The sequence below is a fragment of the Euprymna scolopes genome, chromosome 44 (genome assembly GCF_053919585.1).
Source record: "Euprymna scolopes isolate OS-2025 chromosome 44, ASM5391958v1, whole genome shotgun sequence".
In the NCBI taxonomy this organism is placed as follows: domain Eukaryota; kingdom Metazoa; phylum Mollusca; class Cephalopoda; order Sepiida; family Sepiolidae; genus Euprymna; species Euprymna scolopes.
Window position 1 is genome coordinate 52225189 of NC_136525.1, and position 25615 is coordinate 52250803.

At 36.7% G+C, this 25615-nt stretch overlaps 1 protein-coding gene across 4 annotated transcripts in view; it reads left to right on the top strand.

The window, feature by feature from the left end:
• LOC145268841 (uncharacterized) overlaps positions 1-25615 on the top strand; it is a 177877-nt gene that overhangs the window by 106755 nt on the left and 45507 nt on the right. The window lies entirely within an intron of this gene.

The following is a 25615-nucleotide window of genomic DNA, read 5'->3' on the forward strand; positions in this document are numbered from 1 at the left end:
TGGACTTCTGCATCTAGTCTAGTGCACAAGTCGAAGCTGGAGTTGCGTCTCTAGATGCAGACTTCGGTGGATGATAAGGAGAACTAAGTTTGTTCAATTACCACGGTGCCTCTTTCGTCATTGCAATGTCTAACGGAAAGGCAAGTGAAATGAATGGCTCTCATTTTGGGGAGGCCTCATGTTTTGACAAGCTTCTGGGCTTGACCTTTACTCCTGATCTGAAATGGAACTCATACATCAAATCCGTTGCTAAGGCCGCTGGAAAAATGGTGGGATCCTTCTATTGATTCAGTAGATATCTCACTGCTGATGCAATTCTCTATCTATATAAGAGCCAGGTACGTCCAAGGATGGCGTACTGTTTCCACATCTGGGCAGGAGCTGCTAGAAATGACTTATCCTGCCTTGATAGAACTCAAAATAGATTTTGTAGCCTCGTAGGGGATGTCCTTTTCTCTTCCCCTGCAACTTCTATCTCACAGAAAAGATGTTGCAAGTTTGTCTCTGCTTTATCGTTATTTTCATGGCAAGTGTTCGACTGAGCTCCATTCTGTGGTCTCCCCCTCATCAAACTTTCACAAGAAACACTCATCTAGCTGAAACCGCTATCAATAATTCCCTCCACTCTTTATCTGTGCCTAAATCTAAACGTAGATTCCATGAACAAAGTTTCTTTCTTAGAACTGCTCATCTGTGGAACTCTCTTCCATTTGCCTTCTTTCCGGCTGACTACAATCTGGTTGTCTTCAAGTCCGACGTAAACAAGTTCTTGATGAGTCGTTCCATATAAGTTAACAAATTTACCGAATTTCCATTACTAATGATTACTATATTGTCCAATTTTACTACTGTACACGCTTAAACCCTTATCCTTGAGTGGCCTCTTGGCCTTGATAAATGGTGATGCCTATGTAAAGAAAGAAGAAAAAAAAAGCCAATTGGAGCTAGCACAGCTGCTGGAGATGTCGGAAACGTGTTGCAGTGCTCCATCATTTGCGTTCGAGGAGAACTGGATTCCAATTAAAATGTTTTAATATATTTTGAATTTATTGATTTTTATTTTATTATTTTATTTTATTTTTTTTTTTGTATAATTTTTTTTATTTTTTCAGACTATTGTTCTCATTTTGCATATTTTTTTCCATCTTGTGTAACCTCCGACGTTCCTCAGGTGTACCTTTGCTGAACTAGGAAATCTGCGCGGAATTTCAAACGGAATCCTTTATTTAATCTACACGGGGGAGGGGGGGGCGGCGGTAACATGCTCTCGTTCTGTCATATAACCCTTTCCAACTAAGGATGAAAGAAAAAAAATAAAAAATGGCAGAGAACCCCCCCCCCCCCCGACCATTCTAATTTACGATTCAAGGGAAATAACTGTTCCACACTTCACAAAAATGTGTTAGATACTCGTGTACCAAAAACGTACGAAAACAGTGTATGTTGTATAATCGTCGAAATGTTGATATGCATACTTGAGACGAAGGGTTCGTCCTGATGTTTATGCGTGTCACTAAATGTCTATTGTTGGTGATTCTTCACTATTTGAACCCTAGATTATATTGTTGCTGTCCATGATATATTCATATCTAATTGCTCATATGCGGGTGTGTGTGTGATACATGTATTTTGGACATACCTTATTTTCATGCGTCGTTGGTCATGTCCACCTGGAGTTCATCTTGTTCTTGGAGGGGGAGGGGCTGGAACCTGTTTGGACGAATATTCATTCACTTTCAAGAACACTGATTGTATTTTATATAGTTTTTATACACTTTCCATGTGTCGATCGCAGAAGAATGGAAAGTGAATATCTTTGCTTGCATGGTTAATTCAAGGTCTCCCTCCCCAGTAAAAACGTCCAAATCCCAACGCCAATTATTATTCTTAGTCTAGGTCCAGGATATGACCTTAAACTATATCCTATGATAAAGCCCCAGCTTGCGGGGGTTGGGGAGTGTGCAGCCACCCTTAAATTGTCATTGCTCTCATAGGTTTGTCTGAAATAGACTCTACATTATTACTTCTATTATTTCTATTCTACTAGGTTTTAATTCTCAATTCACTTTACTATTTCAAACTAATGATTTATCTTCCCATGTTCAATTCAGAGGAGTAAGTATTACATCATTTTTTTTTAATAGGGAGATTGTGCAATATCAGTTCTGTTGGTATGATACTATTCTCTTCGGTATTACCTCCCCTTTTGGAAGGTAGTATAGTAGATACTGTGATTATACCATTTTCCCCAGAATTACTTTCTCCTTTTTAGAGTAAAGATATAGTAATATGCTAGCAAATATAATAATTTGTTATATTTGATTCTAATTTTCTCGTGAAATACACTGAAATGCACTTTTGGAAAATTGTCCCCATTGCTCTCAGGTCCACTCTGACCCGGAGTGGTAGTACCTGTTAGGGTCCCAACTATGGGTTGAATAGAAACTGACTTTAAAAAACAAATATATTCTATTAAAAAGAATTCTTCAAAATCACTGGATTCGGCATTAAATAACCTGAAAGGGGCTGATATGTCGTAAAACAAAAACAATCAACCAACCTTATCCTCGAATGGCTTTTGGACTTTGATACGTGATGACCCCCCCCCCCAAAGAAAGAGTACCTCTGCAGTATAGATGCCCAAACAGAAAGAAAAGAAAAATCAGTGTAATTAGCAACTCTAACACCCACTCAACCCACTACGGGCTCCACCCAATATCTCGAAAAACCTACCAAATCAAATCTATATGTTTATATGCGTGCGTGCGTGTGCGTGTGTGTGATACATGTATTTTGGACATACCTTAGTTTCATGCGTCGTTGGTCATGTCCACCTGGAATTCATCTTGTTCTTGGAGAGGAGGCTGGAACCTGTTTGAACGAATATTCATTCACTTCCAAAAACGCTGTGTCCAAATCAACGTCCAAATCCCAACTCTCTGATCTCCAGCTAACCTGATCATGTGACTCGCACGTAGATCTGATCAACTGACTAGACCTTCCGGTAAACGTGTCTGTGATGTGATTTTACCATATTTTGTTAGATTTTATAAATATTCTTTATATCTCCTGCCCATCTCTCCAGTTAGATAGATAGATAGACCGAGATGGATAGATACAGAAATCAAAAGTTTTTGCAAGACAGACAGACATACATACAGGCATACAGACAGACAGACAGATACAGACACAGACATACATAGACACATACAGACAGACAGACATACATACATACACATACAGACATACATACATACACATACAGACATACATACATACACATACAGACATACATACATACACATACAGACATACATACATACACATACAGACATACATACATACACATACAGACATACATACATACAGACATACATACATACACATACAGACATACATACATACACATACAGACATACATACATACACATACAGACATACATACATACACATACAGACATACATACATACACATGCAGACATACATACATACACATGCAGACATACATACATACATACACATGCAGACATAAATACATACATACACATGCAGACATACATACATACATACACATACAGACATACATACATACATACACATACAGACATACATACATACATACACATACAGACATACATACATACACATACAGACATACATACATACACATACAGACATACACATACATACAGACACACACACACACACACACACATACAGACAGACAGACACACACACACACACATACAGACAGACAGACACACACACACACATACAGACAGACACACACACACACATACAGACAGACACACACACACACACACATACAGACAGACACACACACACACATACAGACAGACACACACACACACATACAGACAGACACACACACACACACACATACAGACACACACACACACACATACATACATACAGACACACATACATACATACAGACACACGCATACATACATACATACAGACACACGCATACATACATACATACAGACACACGCATACATACATACATACAGACACACGCATACATACATACATACAGACACACGCATACATACATACATACATACAGACACACGCATACATACATACAGACACACATACATACATACAGACACACGCATACATACATACATACATACAGACACACGCATACATACATACAGACACACGCATACATACATACAGACACACGCATACATACATACAGACACACGCATACATACATACATACAGACACACGCACATACATACAGACACACACACATACATACATACATACATACAGACACACATACATACATACAGACACACATACATACACACAGACACACATACATACACACAGACACACATACATATAGACACACACATACATACAGACACACACACACAGACAGACAGACACACACACAGACAGACAGACACACACACAGACAGACAGACACACACACAGACAGACAGACAGACACACATACATACAGACAGTAATTTTTCCCCGATTACCATAAAAACACGTAAAATGTGCAGATATTTTCTCAAACAAAAAAGATCTATACATTTTATTCTTGCTGGTAGATTAAAATCATTAAATATTATTACCATCAACGGAGGATATTGCTTTCGACAAAATCAACTCGTGCTACCAGGTCAGGCTGAAACGAAATGCACCAAACATGCTCTTTTGTTTTTCTAATTCCTTTTGCAAAACTTAATTATGTTCTGCAAAAACAAAAAAAGGAAAAAAAAAAAAAGAAGCCCCCCCCCCTTTCTTTCTTCCCATTTTCCTTGTCTCTTCCTACCCCCCCCCACTTCCTTACTGGTTTCCTAACTTAAAATGTACGAAACATTAATACTGTAACCCTTTTCCCTCTCCCATTGCAAAACTCATTCATGTTCTGCAGGGCAGAGAACAAACACGATAAAATCCACTATTAAAACAACCAAACCAAACACTATAAATTAGCAATTGAAGATACAAAAAGCTTGAAAAATAAAAAACCTTCTACAAAATAACTGGGTGCGACATCGGTTCTATTTCCAAAATAACTGGATGCAGCATTAAATAACCCGAAAAGGGTTGATATGCCGTAAAACAACCAAACCAATAAATATTTGAAGATATAAAGAACTTGAAGCATAAAATTGTTTCAAAAACAACCTGAAAACATAGCAACCAAATCTTCAACAACATCGAATAAAAAAAAAAAAAATAATTAAAAATCATTTTTGGCATCAGAAAAGCAGCACATCATTTTCTGATTCCGATACCTCTGAAAGTTCTGATATTTTCGATTCCTAGTTCTGATTAATTGTCCCTACACTAATATATATATACTAGCAGTTCAGCCCGGCTTTGCTTGGGCGCTATGTACTGTTCGTAACTTTATGTGCATATGTATGTAAATATATATATATATATATATATTAAAGTCCAGGTAATCTACATCTAAAATTTCAAGTGTTTAGACCCAAAATTGGCGGAGGAGTTTCGTAGAGTTTTCAAAGGTCAAATTATTGAACTTTGATCCCTTGACAGCCAAATTTCTGTCCAAAAACTGATTAAAAAGATTTTCCCTAATCTTAATACAACACATGCCAAATCTCGAGTCTGCAGACTGAAAATTGACAGAGTAGTTTGGTAGAGAAATGTATACACACACAAACAGACAATTTCACTCATATATGCTCAGTACAGATGACACAAAACTACAGGAAACATGAACTGGAATATATACATAGCATTGCCAAGGCTGCTGCAAAGAAGGGTGGCTCTCTCTACCGTGCCAGAAAATTACTTACGCTTGAAAGTATCCTGTACCTCTATAAAGCCACCATTCGCCCATGTATGGAGTACTGTTGTCATATTTGGGCTGGTGCATCTGCTGCTTATCTTTCACTCCTGGACAGGGTTCAAAAGAGTCGCCAATCTGATAGGTCCTGAACTGTCATCTAGGCTTCAGCCTCTTTCCCATCGCCAAAATGTTGCATCCCTCTGCTTGTTCTACAAATACTTTAATGTGGAATTCTCTGACGAACTGCAACCACTTGTACCTCCTCGACATGACTACCCCTGACAAACCCGACAAGCAACTAAATCCCACCCCTTTACAGTAGAGATCCCTAGGTGTAAGAAAGCCTTTTACTCCAATAGTTTCTTCCCCAGAACTGCAAGTCTTTGGAACTCCCTTCCGGGATTCTGCTTTCCCAACTGTACTGATATGCGGAAGTTCAAGTGTAATGTGAACAAACATCTTGTTACTCATCTCCCTTCATAATGACCCCACAAATTATGTCCCCCCCCCCGAGAAACCTGATAAACAACTAAATCCCACCCCTTTACAGTAGAAATCCCTAGGTGCAAGAAAGCCTTTTACTCCAATAGTTTCTTCCCCAGAACTGCAAGTCTTTTGAACTCCATTCCGGGATTCTGCTTTCCCAACTGTACTGATATGCAGAAGTTCAAGTGTAATGTGAACAAACATCTTGCTAATCCATGGATTAAATAAAACATTTGAAATTCCGTGCAGATTCCACGAGTTCGACAAAATACATAGGAAGAGGTTCCATTGATCGAAATGTTCGAATAACACTTTGAGAAGATTAGTTTGAATAGAATTAGTGATTTAAGTTTTGTTTTTATTGTTTTTTTATTGTTTTTTTTTTTTGCATTTTTTATGTTTTTGGTTTTTAATTTCTGTAATTTTTATTTTTATAATTAATAATACTCACAACATAGTCAGTGAAACAGAAGAATAGGTGACTCAAGGGTAGCAGCAAACAGTGTTCGATAAAAAAAATGTGTGTTATATTTAAATATTTATTTTGCATAAAATAATAAAATTTTTATTTTTATTTATTTTTTTTTTTTTTTTACTCACAATAGCATATAGCCATTTGGATGTAAGGAACTACTATTTGAGACCATGTCTAGGAAAGATTAACAAGATGTTGGGTTACATTATATTTAAACTTCTGCATATCAGTACAGTCCGGGAAGCAGGTAGTAGGAAGGGAATTCCAAAGTCTAGCTGTTCGAGGGAAGAAACTATTAGAGTAGAAAGCTTTCTGGCATTTAGGATCCTCAACAGTGAAGGGGTGAGATTTTGTTGCTAAGCGGGTTTGTCGGGGATATGTACATCGAGGGGGCACAAGTGCAACGAGTTCATCAGAGCACATTCCATTAAAATATTTGTAAAACAGGAACAGATGCAACATTGTGAAGATGGGACAGGGGTTGGAGCTTAGTTGACAACGTGGGACCTATTAGATTGAAAACTCTTTTTTAGACCCTATCCAAGAGGGAGAGGCTAGTGGTAGATTCACCGGCCCAATTGTGGCAACAATACTCCATGTATGAGGATGGTGGCCTTGTAGAGGTACAGGATACTCTCAGGTGTGAGTAGTCTCCGAGCATGATAGTTATTTGTTTCAGAGTAAACCCTGACAAAAAAATTTGGTTTGGAGTCCCGATAACTAACTGACTGCGTCAGTACTAACCCTATTCGGGTTTAACCGGTTTCCCCCGAAGGAGGAAGTTTCATGGGAGTATGAAATTCACAAGCGGTCCCCAGTCACATGTATATCCCCGTTAGGGGAGATGACGACGTTAGGTTTTTGCAATTCTTGCAGGGAGGTGTTAACGTCCTCCGACATACAGTGCCTGGAATTTCCAAATTGGTCACCCATTTTAGTAATGACGAGGCTTAACATTGCTTAACTTTGGTGATCTGACGGGAACCTGTCCGCAGTGCAGAGAGGAGAACTTTGGTAACTGGTCAAACTTAGGTCACCTTACCACCTGTCCAGGCCAGCTTCGACTTTATAGCCACGGCAAACACTGCAAGGCAACAGACTAGATACAGAACACCATTGTCTTAGATAGAAGGTTGCCATCATGTGTTTTGTTGTTTTTAGTATTACTAGCATGAGTGCCCAGCGTTGCCCGGGTGTTTGGAGGTGAGTGTTGAGCAAAAAAAAAAAAAAAAAAAAAAAAAAAAAGAGGTGCTGGTAGGAAGGGAGGCTCGAACCCGTACCGCGAAGGAGGAAAAGAACGGGGGAAAAATATGTGACATCTTTGCTGTTACGACCACCGCCAAGCCGGAAGTGACGTAGGTTTAAATTAAGGTTAGGCAATTGAAAAGAGAGGATGACTTTCAAAAATATCGGCGAAAAAAAGCGACCCCCCCCCCCCCCCCCGTAGAAAAGTGCCCAGTTGAAAGTGAAGATATTAATGTTTTTAGCCAATTTTTCGGTATTTGTCGTCTGAAGGGTCGAGCTTCAAAACGATACTGATCTTGTGAAAATCCGTCGCCTCTGTCAAAAGTTTTAGGTAGACATGCAAACATACATTTATATATTGGTAGCTCAAATTTTCGACCCAAACTGATTAAAAAGTTTGCCTTAATTCTGAATACCCTTTTTTGCAAAATTTCAAATGTTTAGACCAGAAATTGTCTGAGTAATTTGGTAGAGACCGCAGAGATCAAATTTTTAAAAACTTTGACCCCTATTATGCCCCCTTAACATTTATTGGTTTAGGCTCAAACCAAGTTAAGTTAGATCCATGTCCAAGGAACCTATATCTAAAATTTCAATCGTTTATACCTAAAATTGTCGGAAGAGTTTGGTAGAGTTCTCAAAGGTCAGATTGTTAAACTTCGACCCCTTAACAGCCAAATTTCTATCAGAAAACGGATTACAAAGATTTTGCCAAATCTCAGTGCCCTGTATATAAAATTTTGAGTCTGTAGACTGAAAATTGACAGAGTTATTGTGTAGGGAAATGTACACACACAGACAGACACTTTCACTTTATAGATATATACATAAAAAATATATTACTTTATGAAATATTAGCAAAGATACCGCCACTTCACGTCGTACTTTGCTGTATACTTGGGTTGTTAAGTGAATGTTGTGAAAGCTTGAAGTGACTGAAATCAACTAAAAATGTAGATTTTTAACAAGAGAAATCAGGGTTTATACAAATTTTCAAGGACTTCTTTTTTATTTTTTTTTTTTATACATTTTCACCCGAAACAAGGCACATTGCCACTTTGATGTAGGGGGCTACTATCAGGGACATAAGCTACAGGAGTACTATGTGGGGAGTTGGGCAGCAAGATGTCGGTTCACGCTACACTTGAACTTCTGCATGTCAGTACAGTTGGGGAAGCAGGAATCTGGTAGGGAATTCCAAAGTCTAGCGGTTCTGGGGAAGAAACTACTGGAGTAGAAGGCTCTCTTACATCTAGGGATCTCAACTGTGAAGGGGTGGGATTTTGCTGTTTGTCGGGGGTATTTACGTCTAGGGGAGAGGGGTACAAGTGCTTGCAGTTCTTCGGCGATGCTACATTTCGTCGATGGGGCAGATGCTGAAGCTTGGATGACAGTTCAAAGGTGTTTAAAAATTTTTTTTTAACCATCTCTGAAGTGACTGAAATCCAACCATGAACTTTAAAGCAAATAGATTATATCAAAGTTGGCACATATACTGTTACGCATAAAAAAAAATGTAACAATTACAAAGAATCACAATCGTTAACATTTGTTTAGTATCACAAACACATTTTTCTCAAAGAAATAGTAAAGATACCCCAACTTGGTGTGCACCATTCCTAGGTCGGGGAGTTTATGAAGAGCCGCACCAAATATAACCCTAACCTTGGATAATGGTTAACGTTTGTTTAATTGATTTAGAGATGGAGGTGGAGGAGAGTGATCTGATTTAAATTCACAAAGAAGTTGGCTGGCGCTATGATGGCAGCCCCCTGAATGATGGTGAACCATAACTTGGTGTGCATCATCCCTCGGTCAGAGACCATCATTGTGTTAGGTTTGGTCATGACGGATCCTGTGGAAGAGTTGTACACACACACACACACACAAACATACGCTACTACTTTATATATAAATTTATTGTTTTATTTATTTATTTTAAAGGATAAATAGAATTTTTAATCTGACGCTGTTTTCTGAGGACTTTAAGTTGCCTATTCTTCTAGATCACATAATTATTACTAACAAGCTAAGTATGTCTAGTGAATCTGTCTACAAATGCAATTCAATTATGTTCAACCAGTTGTACATCCTGGCGTTGCCCAGGAATCATTTTACGTTTAATTTTTATAAAGTTTTGAAATTCCGTTTAATTGTCGCATTTTTAGTTTGGCCATTAATTCATCATGATTGTCGTTACCCTGATATCTTTCTAGTAAGACATCGGACACTTAAAATGTTGCTAACGTGTTTTTTTTTTTTTTTTTCAATTTCTTTTTTTGTTTTAGTTGGGGATGGGGCATCCAGAATGATGCCAGGCATTCACCTACTATCACCTACACTCCAACCGAGAGGTCTTTTTAAGGTTTTAACCACCTCTTTAAGTGCAATTGTTTTTATCTCTCTTGCACTTGGTTCGCCGGGTATATTTGTCCTGTAGTTTTTGAAATTCTTTTTCATGGGTCCTATTGCTCCTATAATTACTGAAACAATGGAGATCTTCCTAAGATTCCAATTTCTTTTCATGTTTTGTTATCTTTACTCTCTCAGCTCTGTTTAAGCAAACATCATTGAGAGACACAAACTTCTACTAAGGTTGCTTCTTTCTCCTCCTTGTTCTACATGATTGTAAGGTTTAATAGCTCTGTATCCTAAGGAACCACATGAAGTTTGCCAACATTACTAAGTGAAAGTAATTGCGTGAAACTATTTGAATTTGGCACGCCCAGGTTGTCAGTCAGTGTCAGTAACCACATGGCAACTATCACCTCCCCATGTATATTTACTAATGTTGGGGCGATTAATCGGAATTGGGAATCGGAAAAATCGAAACTTTTTGGGAATCGGAAAAGTTTGCATTTTCCGATGTCAAAAACGATTCCTTTTAATTATCTTTTTTTTTTTTTTTTTTTTTTAATTTTATTAAAAACAAAATTTTCTACAGCCACAGAAATAATAAAACAAATATTTATTGATTTTTAAACGACCAGTCAAACTTAAATTTATAGATCACTCCCGCAAGTGCATTCTCACGTTTGAGAAAATATATTTAAACTTAAAATGTGTTTTTACGGAACTCGGGGGGGGGGGGAATAACAACTTTATCATAAATATTCATAGATTCATAAATAATCGGACTCGGAAATTGTATCGGACTCGGAAATTTAGTAAGGAATCGGTAATTGTATCGGAACCAGGAAAAAATATTTATTGATTTTAAGCGACCAATCGAACTAAAATCTATAGATCACCCCCACGATTGTATTCTCACGTTTGAGCAAAATATATGCACACTTAACGTATGTTTTTACAGTAATTGTAGATTTCTACGTCCCACTGCGGCACATACAGTGCCCAGTCTTCCCAAATGGTCACCCATCTGGTACTTACCAGGTTTACTGTTGCTTAACTTCAGTGATCTGGCGAAAACTGATGTCAATGTGATTGTGCCCATATATATATATATATATATACTAGCCTGGGTGCCTGGCATTGCCCAGAGGTGTGTGTTGAGCGAAAAAAAAAAAAAAGTGGTAGTAGGCAGGCAGGCTCGAACCCGTACCGCAAAAGAAGAAAAAAAATGTGAAAAAAAAAAAAAGAAAAATGACGTCTTTGCTGTTTCGCCCATCTCCAAACCGGAAGTGACGAATGTTTAAATTAAGGCTAGTCAATCAAAATGAGAGGCTAACTTTCGAAAATATCGGCGAAAAAAAGCGACGTAGTAAAACAATACGTTTTATTGTCACGTTGATTATTTGCTTATGTACGCATGCGCAACCGGAAGTCGTAAACCGGATGTTGGGTTACAACACCCGTTACAAGGTCATTTGAGTTATATATAGGATTGATATGTAGTTTGCTTGAAGCATTGTGTGAGATATGTATGTAGTAGAGATTTAGAAGGCTATCACAATGCGAGGAATGAGATATAGTCGTTGTTGGTAAGAGAAGATGCCACTTATTTTTGTCTTCTCTCATCAAGACCAACTATATCTCATTCCTTGCATTGTGATAGCCTTCTAAATCTCTACTACATATATATATAAAGAACTCCTTCAGTCTTCACATTTTTGGCTTGTTATTTTTCGTTTAACTATCGTATCTAACTATTTTTAACGTGCTAATAACTTTGGTAACGTTGTCATAGCGTAGAAGTTCATAGTTTAGCTTGTGTGAGGGTTAAATTTTTTTTTACCGATAACAACAATGTTTTTTTAATTCAGACTGCCATTCCAGCTTGCTGACGTCAAGATCACGTGACATGACTCAGCGGGTTTTAAATACAAGTTGACCCAAAATAAACGCCCCCGTGTATACTTTATGTAGAAGAGTTGGCGCCCGTATTTTTGGGGGCAGTTATAAATCGATTTAAAAATATGTAATGTTTAACATTAAAATGTCACTTTTTTTGGGCCCCCACCCCCTGCAGAAAATCGATCAGTTGACGCACTTCTGATGGTCCTTTTGGGCCAATTTTCCGATATTTGTCATCCGGAGGGTGGGGCTTTCATATGAGATCAAGTTTGTGAATTTTTGTTCCGTCGGTCAAAAGTTTTTAGCAGATACATAAACATACATACATACATTTTCGCTTTTATATATATATATATATATATATATATATATATATATATAAGACTAGTGAGGGTACCCGGAGTTGCCCTGGTTTTTAGAGGCATGTGGGGGGGGGATGGAGGGTTATGGGTAAAATGATTACAAAGCGAAGTAATAACCTTGTTTAAATATTATAAAAACAAACAATTTTAAAACTTCTTCAAAAAAAAAAAAAAAACGAACGGTGCGCGAGGGTTTCAAAAACCAAAAAAAGTTTCGGGGGGGGGGGTCGAACTTGAATCCCCCTGACAACCCCCATGATAAAAGCCTTTGCTGGACATACGAAAACACGCGCGGCCATTTAGCCTTTATATATATATATATATATATATCTATAGAAGGTATATACTCAAACCTCTTTTATAAGTCTTGTTAAAAAATAAAAATCGTATTTACAGTCAATTTTAATATATAATTGCCATTGATATTTTATTTTTTGATAAGTCAATCAAACAAATCCAGAAGTATTAGAAACTAGCGGCGTTGCCCGGATTTTTAGAGGTGTTAGAGGTGTGTGTGGGGGGGGATGATTACAAAGCGAAGTAATAACCATATTTAAATATTATAAAAAGGATGTTAAAACTTCTAAAAATAAATGGTCCGGTGGTGCCCGGGTGTTTGAAAAACCAAAAAGAGTTGGGTTGAGTTCGAACTCGAATCCTTGAGGCGAAAGCGAAAAAAAAAAAAAAAAAGTTATGAATTAACTAAAAAGTGAATTAGGTCAAATATCAATCACGCAGTCAAGTTTGTTTTGGTTTAGTTTCCCAAGATGTTGGCTTGAAAACCAGCTCCCCATAAAAAATAGGGGTGTCCATATGAAAGCAATTGTCTGATATAAGGGTCCCACCGCATTGATGAAAAGCTGATTGGTTTCTGGATGTTTCTGGCGCGAAAACCAAGACCACACACCGTTTGAATTTAGTTTCACTAAAGCGCAGGACAAACAAGCGACGCAGCGAAATAGCGCGATTTTTATAAAAGTCGATGTAAATAAATCTAGATGCAACGCGCGTTCCCGAACCCTAGATATTATTATCTAGGGGGTATATAAACACTTCTAAGCGATAGTACCCCCCCCCCCCGAGAATCGCGGTGATAAAGCCTTTGCGAGATATACAAAAATGTGTGTGCCGCATTTGCCTTTTATATATATAGTCTTTTTGGACAGAGCTGTTTGGTAATTTATTTGCATTATCGTTTATACTTAATTGTTTTGTTGGTTCTTGACTTTTTTTAAAAAAAAACTTTTTCAGTTTGTGAAAGTTTTCGCTTATGTTGCTATGCCATTTTGTGTTTCTTTTGTGTTTTTTTTTTTTTTTTTGTGAATTGTTATTTTAGTTAAAAGATGAAAAAGGCACAAATCTAAGTCTTCTGCTTTCTTCAGTTTCTTTTCTCTTTCAGTTTGAAACCTTCGATTATATCTCCCCCCCCCCCCCCTCCTCCCCATATATTAAAATCAGAAATCATGGGAAAACCAGAAACATTTTTTTTTGCTGTGTAAGAACACAAGTCCAAAAAATATACTGGTGCTATCAGATGAGGCTGTCTGAAGATATTGGCCTCCTGAGACGAAATGCACCTAACATTGATGCTTTTTGTTTTTCTAATTCCTTTTGCAAAACTTAATTATGTTCTGCAAAAACAAAAACAACAAAACACCTTTCCTCCTTTTTTCCTTCTTCCCATTTCCCCTTTTTTTTTTCTATCTCCCCCACTTCCTGACTGGTTTCAGAACTGAAAATGTACCAAAAATTTATACTGTAACCATTTTCACTCTCCGATTGCAAAACTTATGTTCTGCAGGACAGGGAACAAAAACGATAAAATCCACTAAAAAACAACCAAACCAAACGTTACAAACTAGCAATTAAAGATACAAAGAGCTTGAAGAATAAAAACCTTCTACAAAAAAACTGTATGCAAAATGAATACTATTTCCAAAATAACTGGATTCGGCATTAAACAACCCGAAAAGGGTTGATAAGCCGTAAAACCAAACAACCAAAAAATATATGAAAAAAAAAGTACAAATATATTAAAAAAGGTGAATCTTCATAGCTTATTCCAGCATTATTTTTAATTTGCTTTAGTGTGTATCGATCCGTTACACTTCTGCATTTTATTTCCTGCTATAAATGTTTTCTCTGTATATACAAACTAAAAAATGCTTCTGTTACCCAGCAGAGGTCAGGTCGCACACATGAGCAGGAAAATGTGCGCTAACCCTAAGTTCCTGTGGCAACACTTTTACTCTATCAAGTGCTGGACCCCTCAAAATGAAACCAGGCACTCTCTGGTCCTGAGAAAATAGCATTCTGATACTCAGAGCATACAATGTATATATATATATATATATATATATATATGTGTGTGTGTGTAAATTCAGGTTTGAGATGTTCAAACGTAGGACCTAATGAATACAACGAGGTTGTTAGATAGTGCTCGATTATAACCCTAATCCCTTCTCTTTTTCCAGGGCCGGGCCGCATCCGTTGCTACCCTGGTTCACGGGAGCATATTTGTGATGTATTCATGGCCGTGTTCGTCGCTCCCAACTCACAGGACCACAGATGCAACCCAGCAGGGCTGCATTCTTTCTTGTCTAGTGGTGGACCTCTCAAAATGCAACCAGGCACTCTCTGGCCCTGAGAAAATAGCACTCTGATACTCGGAGCATACAACACGCACAACCCCAAGTCCGGAGGTGGGGCACACCTGTGATACTGTTGGGTAGTCGTTCGACGTCAGCCTCAACAAGCACAGATATCAATATCAACAAAACAAAAAAAATTCAATATATATAGTGTAGATCATTAGATTTAAGCAATTAGGTTTCTGGTTACTTTTGGTGCTTTTCCTTTAAGAAGGTAAAACAAAATCTTAGTTTCTTTTTCCAATGGCTTTCTTTCACTTGGCAATTTCGCGCTAGTCCTCAGGGCTTTTTCTTTCCAAGATAACTCTCAAGTCTGAGGACCTGTATCACAGCTGGCCAGAGAAAAAAAAAAAACTCAGAGTTGGTCAGAGCATCTGTTTTTTATGAACTTGGTTCCCTCTCCTTCCATCTTTTTGAGATCATCTTTCCGTCTCTATTCTCTCCCTCTCTTTCAACCCGTACCTTTCTATCTCCCTTTTTTCTCTCCAGATATATATATATAAAGTCAGTTTATTTATCTGTCCACCCATCTTCCTAAGGTCCTAGATATGACCCTTTAATTGCCATTGCTCCCAGGTCCCCTCTGACCTGGACTGGTAGTATCTGTTAGGGTCCCAACTATGGGTTGAATAGAAACTGACTAAAAAAAACAAATATACTCTATTAAAAAATTCTTCTTCAAAATCACTGGATTCGGCATTAAATAACCTGCCGTAAAACAAAACCAACTAACCAACCACCTCCCTAATATATTTTGAAGGTTCTTTGTGAAATCAAGACTGATTCCTCCCTGATTGGGGTCAGTCACCATCCACAACTATCTGGGCGGCCTACCGGCCAGACCTGCAACAGCTGGGAGACTGAGGTCATCTCTCTCTTGATTTTAGTTTTTTCTATACACTTGACGACAAAAGTCTGGTCTTTCTGAATCTCACTTGTACTTGTCTGCCTTGATTAATTATTTAAAATCCATTTTTACCAAACCCGACTAGAAAAACAATTTCTTTTCCCAGCTCCCTTGCTCCAAGGAAATTCCATTATCAGATTTATAGTTTCCTTTCATTGAAACAGATATTATTTTTCCGATGGACAGAATTTCATGGACATCATCCCCTCCTCACCATACCTCATCCTCTATCATCCTCATCTATCTTAGTAGGGTCCCTGGCATCGCCTGGGATCTTGTTACACTTCAAACAAACTACATTAACTTTTTATACAATTAAATGGTTTAGTTCACTCTGGTAACTGTCTAATATTCACCCATGTGGAGAACTCTGTTTGCGTTCTATTGTCTGGGTCTCTTTGCCTTATGAAAAGTTCTAATTTACATAGTTCAATAGTGCAATACTAGAGCGATAAATATTTCTTCGAACTTAATTATTTTTATTTCAAAATGTTAGGATTTTATTCATAGCAACTTATGCACAAATATTTCAGCCCAATGTTGGCATACAAGTATATAATTTTGCACAAATGGCCAGCTCATCAGCACATAGAAAAATTGCCACTTGAACGTAAAGGCCAACTATATGGTACCATGCTTATAGGACACTATGTAGGGAGTTCAGCAGCGGGATGTTTTGCACATTACATTTAAATTTTTGCTTGTTAGTACAGTCAGTGAAGCAGGAAACAGGGAGGGAATTCTAAAGTCTAGCAGTTTGAGGGAAGAGAATATTAAAGTAGAGGGTTTACCAGTATCTAGGGAACTCTACATTGAAGAGGTGGAATTTTGATGGTTATCGGGTTAGTCTAGGTGTGTCTATCGAGTAAACACAAGTTCTACGAGTTTGTCAGAACGCATTCCAATCACGTATTGTAAAACAGGGTCAGAGATGTAACATTGCGTCGATGGGACAGGGATTAGAGCTTGGTCGATAGTGTGGAACCTATTAGATTAGAGACTTTTTTTTAACCCTATCTAAGAGGGAGTTACATTAACTATAATTTTGCACAAATAGGCAGCTCATCAGCACGTAGAAAAATTCAATTCGATCAACAATATAAGCATCTTTTTCTTGTAAAGTGGTATTTTTATAGAAGTACATACGTTTAATAAAGTATGTTGAGAAACACTTAAAGCAAGTGCTAAACATATAATTCGGAAAGGAAACACAGTTAAAGGTGAAAGTCCTTAATCCGTGGAGTTTCGAAGAAATACTTTCCTTTTCGTCAGAGGGGAGGAGTTAGCAAAATGCATAAAGAAATTTTGCTTGTAAAGTATTTAAAGAAATGAAGTATGAAAAGGATCATACTAGCGTGAAAATGAATGTAGAACAATAAAACAGATGGAGTAAAAAAACAAAAAATTGGTTTCATGTGAGAGCGTGTTCCCATGGTTGTTGAGTTCAAAATCCAGTGAATCCAAGAAAGTGGTAGAAATAAAATATCCATTTTTGTAAAAGTCTGAGTGCATGTTGTGGGAGATTATATGTGGTCCAAAGAATAAGCGTTTTCGTGGATAGGCACAGATGAAGAAGTCCAGTCTGTGAGGTTATCCAAAAAGGAGATTTGAAGAATGTGTGGAAAGTTTTCGCGCAGTGGATTGGGTTCACTCTAAGATGAGGGAGGTATTGGCCCAATGTCAAGACAGTTTAACGCTGTGGAGTAAAGAAAAATGATGATCTGGTTGTCTTGACAACCTATCTTTGCAAAAATAGTAATTAGGGCAGTAAGGGGGGCGCAGAGTCGAATAAGTGAGTGGATATGGTTTGGTGGGATTATGGGAAGTGTTAATGAAGATGAAGTGGAAATATTTAAAAAAAAGATTTTTTGAAAAGAATTTGGGGTTTTAATTTTATTGTGAGGAAGAATTTGGAAGATTAGAGTTTTTTTTTTTTTTTTTTTTTGTGGGGATTAAGGAAAAGAATAAATGGTAATTTGAGGAAAAAGCGGGCGGATGGTGCTTGCGGACTCTGTCATAGTGCAACCAATAGAAAGGAAAGACGAAATGAAAAGAATTATGCTCGAACTCCCGCACAAAGGTATGTGTACCTATGCATAAGCACACTCAAAACCACACATGAATACAAGCGTTAGAGCACATAGACTCGTTAGAGCGTAGAAGATAAATACAAATGCATAAGCATTCCAGCAGGGTCCACGAGGAGGAGGGGGATGACCAGCTGGTCAATGGGGAGGGGGGAAAAGGATAGGGAATATAATAAAATGGTGTAATATAAAATGCTGAGGAGATGAAAGGGAGAAATCTGTATTTGATGCAAATGAGATTTTAAGGGAATTATTTAAAGTTAAGTAATTTCAAATTGACCATATTTAAATTTAGTCTTATGTCTTAATAAATACATATATATATATATATATATATATGTATATATTTAAATAAGGGAGTAGTCACTAACAATATGTATTTGTTAACATTATTTTATTATTCCGTGTCTTGGTTTTTCATTGAAAATTATGTTTGGATCATTGTAATAATGTTTTTAAGTCATTGAAATCGTTTACGCGCGTTTCAGACGGTCTGTGATGCGTCCTCGTCAGAAATTATTTTCAGATGTGTTGGAGATGTAAAAATGGCGATTTTTGTAGTTAATTTGAAGTTTTTCCAAGGGGTAGAGGCTTGTGTTTATTATCCATACATAATTCTCAATGAAAAACCAAGACACGGAATAATAAAATAATGTTAAAAAATTACACATTGTTGGTGACTACTCCCTTATTTAAATATACATCTTTCTTTCGTTGGAATTTCTTAACCCATTTTATATAAATATATATATATATAGAGAGAGAGAGAGAGAGTAAATGACAAAAAACTATATTCCAAAATTCATGCTGTTGACCATCTTACAATTTATTCCGTTAATTCAGTTAACATTTACAATTCTTGACAGTTTTGTAGCGTAAAATCAGTTGATTATTATATCAATCAGTGAAGAATCTATTATGAAATCTAAAATGGTATTTGCAGCTTCTCTTCCAATTTTCGGATTTTTAATCATGTCAAATCACAAAGGTTTGTGTTTACTATAATCTTTTTACGCAACTATAAATCATGTAGGATATCTGCATGAATATAATTACATGTAATAGTTAACTAAAGATGATCATCCCATAAGAAAACCATAACCCCCCCCCCCCACCGAAAAGAAAACCATAAAGAAAAAAACCCCGAAAAAGCTAGTAGGGAATTAATAAAAATGAATGTTTGAAAGAATATGCAAATTAGCTAGATGGTTTGCAGATGAATGTAATTCCACGACCCATATATAACAAAGTTGTATTTTTTATATAAATACATGTAATTAAAAAAAAAAAATACTCTTAACGTTGTTGCATTGTATTCTTTTTTGCATTAGTACAGTCAGATGAAAGTTTTGTATTATTACTGTTCTCAACTTGAGTGTGATTTTCGCAACGTTTCGGTCGATGTAACCTGCGACCTTCTTCAGGTATATCTTGTCAAACATGGGAATGTTTCTGTCGAACTTGGGAATTTGGACGGAATTTCGAACGGAACCCTTTTTTTACTTCATGGGGGTAGCATGCTCTTATTCCGTCGTCCACACTGAGGATTGAACCTTCAACCTTCAGGAGAATATCACTTTTACAATTGGTTTTTCCAAGTACTCTAACCACTGAGCCACGGGTCCTTGCAAAATTCAGTAATCCAAAGAATCCAAACAATACAAATAACCAATCCTCATCTCAAAAATTCAGAAAGTTTTGTATCGTGTAATATTTTGAGAAAATTTCCTTTCTTCAGATATGTTTGATTTTGTTTAAAATGTGATGCACACATATTTTAGATCAATGTAGAATTCTAAGACCCAATTATTTTTAAGGATCTTTGTAGGAGGAAGAGGAGGTGACGGCTTGCTACTTGGACTTTGGGTTAGTGGTGGAGCTAGGGGCAATTATGTGTGAACACCCTGAAAACTTGGTGGGGGGGGGGGTCCAAAAATTATTTTGGAGTGGAATTAGTTTCACATATACATTAAATCTATATATATCTTTGTGTATGTGTGTGTGTGTGTGTGTGTGTGTGTGTGTATATATATATATATATAATATATATATATATACACACACACACACACCAACCCAATAAGTCAATGGTTAGAACTGCCGACTATCAATGCGATGGTTGTAGGCTCAATTCCCAGCTGGGAAAAGGTGCTAGTCTGGCCGCACTGATGAGTTGTGATACAATGAAACAGTACTGTATGTGGATGGCCATATATATATAAGTTTAAAAAGCCAAACGCAATGCGGAAAGGACCGGAATCACAAGAGTAAAGAAAAGAAAAACAAACAAACAAATAGACGGGTATGTTTGAGTAGAGAAATGTCTGTTTATTCATCTATCATTCTCACCTCGTTATATAATTATTTTGCAACCAAGTTTTTGGTATGTCTGGTGTATATAAGATCCGTTGGTGGTATGGAACTTTGATTAATTTTGGGAGAAAAAGACATCCCCTTTTCAAAAAGAAAACAAAAGTGTGTGTGTGTGTATATATATATATATATATATATATATATATATTAGTGTTGGGACGATTAATTGGAAATTGGAACATTAGGGGATATCGGAATAAGAAAAAATGGTGCATATTTTCCGATGCCAAAACGATTTCTGTAATTGTCTTTTTCGTTTGAATGTGTTTAAAGCAAATCTTCCTTTGCTGGTAATAATTATAAAATAATAAATATTTATGGATTTTTTTTTTTTTTTAAATTACTAGTAAAACTAAAATCGGTAGATGATCCCTCCACGAGTGTATTTTTTTGTTTAGGAAAATATCTGCACATTTAGCATGTGTTTTTTACGGTAATCGGGGGGGGGGGGATAACAATTCTATTGTTAAAAATTTAGAGATTTATGAAGAATCAGAAATTTAATACAGAATCGTGAAAAAATTGGAAATGTACCATCACTAATATATATATATATATATATATATATATGACTACTTCATTTAATCACATAAATTAATATATGGAAGTATAAATTTATGCATAAACTTTAAGTATTTACTTCAACAGTGCTCTATACATAGGTAGAGCTAGGTAATAAGTTATAAAATATACATAGCATATATATTTTATAATTTACTACGCGCCCCAACATCACATCCCCCCCCAAAAAAAAAAAACAAATTAGAGTGGTCGGTGTTCTGTAGTAGCGTATCTGGATACTTACCAAAAAAAAATATTTAGGTTTGGCTATAAATTCCTAAACTCATTTCAGTGAAATGACATTTCACCCTAAATAATTTAGGTGACTGAAATAGGAATCTAATTGAATCTTTTATTTCCTGAATAGTATCCGATAATTCATTTTTCTTCGAGTTATATCGAATACATTAATACGGACTTTAGGGGCTTTTTTCGTAATGTTACTGTAAAAATTATTTTTTATTGTTACAAATTACGATGCTTTAAAAAAAGCAAAAATAAATTCTTGCGTTTTTTATTTACTACTGAAAACCATAACTTTAGTAAAGGTATTTTTTGTTTAAACAAAATAAAACATTTTCACCAAGAGTTAAGTAAAAATAATTAGTTCATTATATTCTGTGATCATTATTTGAAAAATACTGCAATTTTCATTAAAATTCGTTAATTTCCTGATTTTTGGTGAATTTTTAAGTAAAGGGAGGAATCAAAATGTGTATACACTTTGAGCGTCGGCATTCATTTTGCGACCAGGTGTGGTTAATTTAAATTAAAGTTCAATCACATGGTTACATTATCAATAAACCCATTGAAAATTTACCGATATTGTAAACACATTCTGTTTACATTAAGCCTGTGGTGTTCTTTTAGTGATGCAATGTTGTCAACTGAGATTTAAAAAAAAAACCGCGAGATCAGGAGAAAGAAATGTCCAGAAAATCGCTAGCCAGTTTGGCAGAAAAGTAACTTATTGCCTTTGATAACATTTATTTGTTATATATTTGTTTTTTGACAACTTTTTCGAATCTATGTGTACAGTAATACAAACCCGTGTACAGTAATACAAACCCCTTCGGGGAGATTGGAATGCCCCCCCCCACCTAAAATGTACTTGGAAAAATCGATTTTATAGTGAGATTTAAGAATTGTTAGTCGAAAAAAAGGTGAAAAACAAAACAAATAATCAATAAATAATTGTTACCAAAGGCAATAAATGCTACTTTTTTTTTACTTACATGAATGAGTTTATTTTATGTTTTAAAGTATTTTCAAGCAACGTAATACGAATGCGGGTGTCTGGGTGCCAAATACCTCCAGATTTTCTAGAATTTCCCGGTAGATTGTAAACGAAATCTCCAGATCTAGCAGGAAAACCGCTAAATTGTAACACTGGTCACGTGACAGGAAGCGGTAATAAATAATTGTCCCTAAATAAAAAAAATGGCCTCTCGGTAAAAAGAAATCCAGCTATTTATCATAGAAAAATTAAGTATAATGTTATGATTAAAAAGAAATATATAAAAACACACATGGATATAGTAAACATATTATACCAAAACGTGGAAGCCATCCGTCCAGTGGTTTTTTAGACAATTAACTCCGAACGAACCAACATTTACATTTTTACATATATAGATAATCCACCATTTTTAGGACATTCTAGCATTGTAGAGCAGTTTATTTATTTTTCTGTGAGAGAATAATGGTATGCGTTTTTTTTTGTTTTTAAGATGGTTTGTATAATGAAAGCTGCTTGCCAGTTGGACTTAGGGTTAGAGGTAGTTACAGAAGGATTTTTATTTTAAAGTAGGTGCCATATGGACTTAGGGTTAGTGGTAAGATTATAGGAGATTCTTTCTTTGTTGTCACCCAGGTTTAAGGTTAATGGTACGACGGGTTCAAAGAAGACCCGATCCTTTTTTCTTTATATCTCGTCTCATTTCTCTCTGATACGCATAAAGTTGATGAAGTTGGATTTCCGACATCGATTGCTCAAGATAATGTTTTGAATGTACAAAATTTAAACTTTTTTTATCCGTGTGTATGTGTTGGGGGGGGGGCACCACAACAGTGGTGGAGGGTGAGAGTTAGTTGCTGGGAAGTTGACTCTAGTTAATAAAGATTTTTTTTTTTTTTTTTTTTTACAAGGGTGTCACGACTTATCAAGGCCCAGAGGCCACTCGAGGATAAGGGTTAATAGGTATACATTAGTCATTGTGATTTTAGCATAGTAAACAGTGGGAATTTTGAAACTTGGATTACTTAGGGGGACGGTTCAATTAGAACTTGTTCACATTGGACTTTCTTTTTTTTTTACATGGGTGTCACCGCTTATCAAGGCCCAGAGGCCACTCGAGGATAAGGGTTAATAGGTATACATTAGTCATTGTGATTTTAGCATAGTAAACAGTGGGAATTTTGTAACTTGGATTACTTAGGGGGACGGTTCAATTAGAACTTGTTCACATTGGACTTTTTCTTTTTTTTTTTTTTTTTTTTTTTTTTTTCATAGGTATCAACTCCTTATCAAGGCCAAGAGGCCACTCAAGGATAAGGGTTAAAGAGTGAATGGCGTAATTTTTAGTCTGTCATTGGTTAATTAAAATCTCAAGCTATTTCGACAGAGATGGGATTGTGGATTCGAGAATTGTGACATAAAGAATGTCCAAGATATATTGCATCGATAGATACGAGCATCATTGAGTTGTATTTGTGGGGGGTGGTTCCCTTGAGATGTGCTATTTTTTTGGGGGGGGTCCCTCGAGATGTGCCATTTGTTTGGGGGGGGTCCCTCGAGATGTACCATTTTTGGGGGGGTTCCCTTAATGTGCCATTTTAGAGGGGTTCCCTCGAGACATGCCATTTTTGGGGAGGATTTCCTCAGAACTTGCCATTTTTTTTGGGGGGGGGAGTTCTCTTGAGACATGCCATTTTTTTTTGGGGGGGGGGGTTCCCTTGAGATGTGCTATTTTGAGGGAGGGGTTCCCTCGAGATGTGCCATTTTGAGGGGGGGGGCTCCCTCGAGACGTGCCATTTTTTAGGGTCCCGTCGAGACGTGCCATTTTTTAGGGTCCCGTCGAGACGTGCCATTTTTTAGGGTCTTAAGACGTGCCATTTAGTTTAAAGTGTTCCCCTCGAGACGCGCCATTTAGTTTAAAGGGTTCCCCTCGAGACGTGCCATTTAGTTTAAAGGGTTCCCCTCGAGACGTGCCATTTAGTTTAAAGATGACACCAAAGTCCCGTTTTTCCCCCCCTTTTTTTTTTATTGACTCTGGTTGCTAAGGATAATTTTTTTTGATTTATAACTAGGGCAACAGAATACTCTTTTCATTATTTTGACTCTCGAGTATATATCCGATGCAGTTAGACACAGTTAATCAACTGAGAACCACATCACTCTGCATAAAAGCATGGAAGATACCAACGGATACACACTAGAGAATCAAAACAATGAAAAGAATATGCTGTTGTCCTAGCGCTATTTATAATGTTTAGACTTTTTTCTATCATTGTTATAGCAGAATTAAACACAAGGTTGGTTTTTAATGTGGGGAAAATCCAGCTCCCCAAGAGGGGGCACTCTGGATAGGAACAAAAATTATAATTACATCAGTTAGAAAGATTTCTCCTCCAACGACCGAGGACAGAAAAGAGGAAGTGTAGTATCAAAACAGCTACTACACTCTGCTCCCAGCCAAAAGGCCCAGGCTTTACCTTCTTTATGCAAATGAGGTTAGTTCATTGCTAATCACTAGGGCTATGACAAGAGAATTTTCTTATCATTGTTTGGACTCTCTAGTATATATCTGACACAGTTAATCAACCAAGAACCACATTACTTAATATTAAAAGCATATAAGATATCAATGGATACACACTCGAGAGCCAAAACAATAAAAAGAATATGCTGTTGTCATAGCCTTACTAATAACCTAAGATACTTTTGCAAGAGAATACTGACTGGGCAGCTCAGGCATTTTTGTAGGCTAAAGTGCACTTTACCTACGGCAACGGTTTTTTAAAACCTCACTTGATCTTCTGTCTAACCTGCAGAAAAGCGTGAAGTTTTAAACTTTTGATAAGAGAAGAATACTGACTGGGCAGCTCAGGCATTTTTGTAGGCTAAACTTTTGATATAGAGAAGAGATTTGGCGGCGATAGGTTGAGTAGGTTTTAATCAATCGAGAACCACGTCACTCTATATAAAAGCATATAAGATATCTACAGATACACACAAAACAATAGGAAAGAATATGCTGTTGTCATAGACTTTTTTCTATCATCGTTTGTTATTACCGGCATATTTGTTAGCCAATCTCATTGGTCAATACAATCTGAAGCTATTTAACAAAAGAGATATTATGGATTAGAATTGTGAGATGAAGAATGCCAGTAGATAT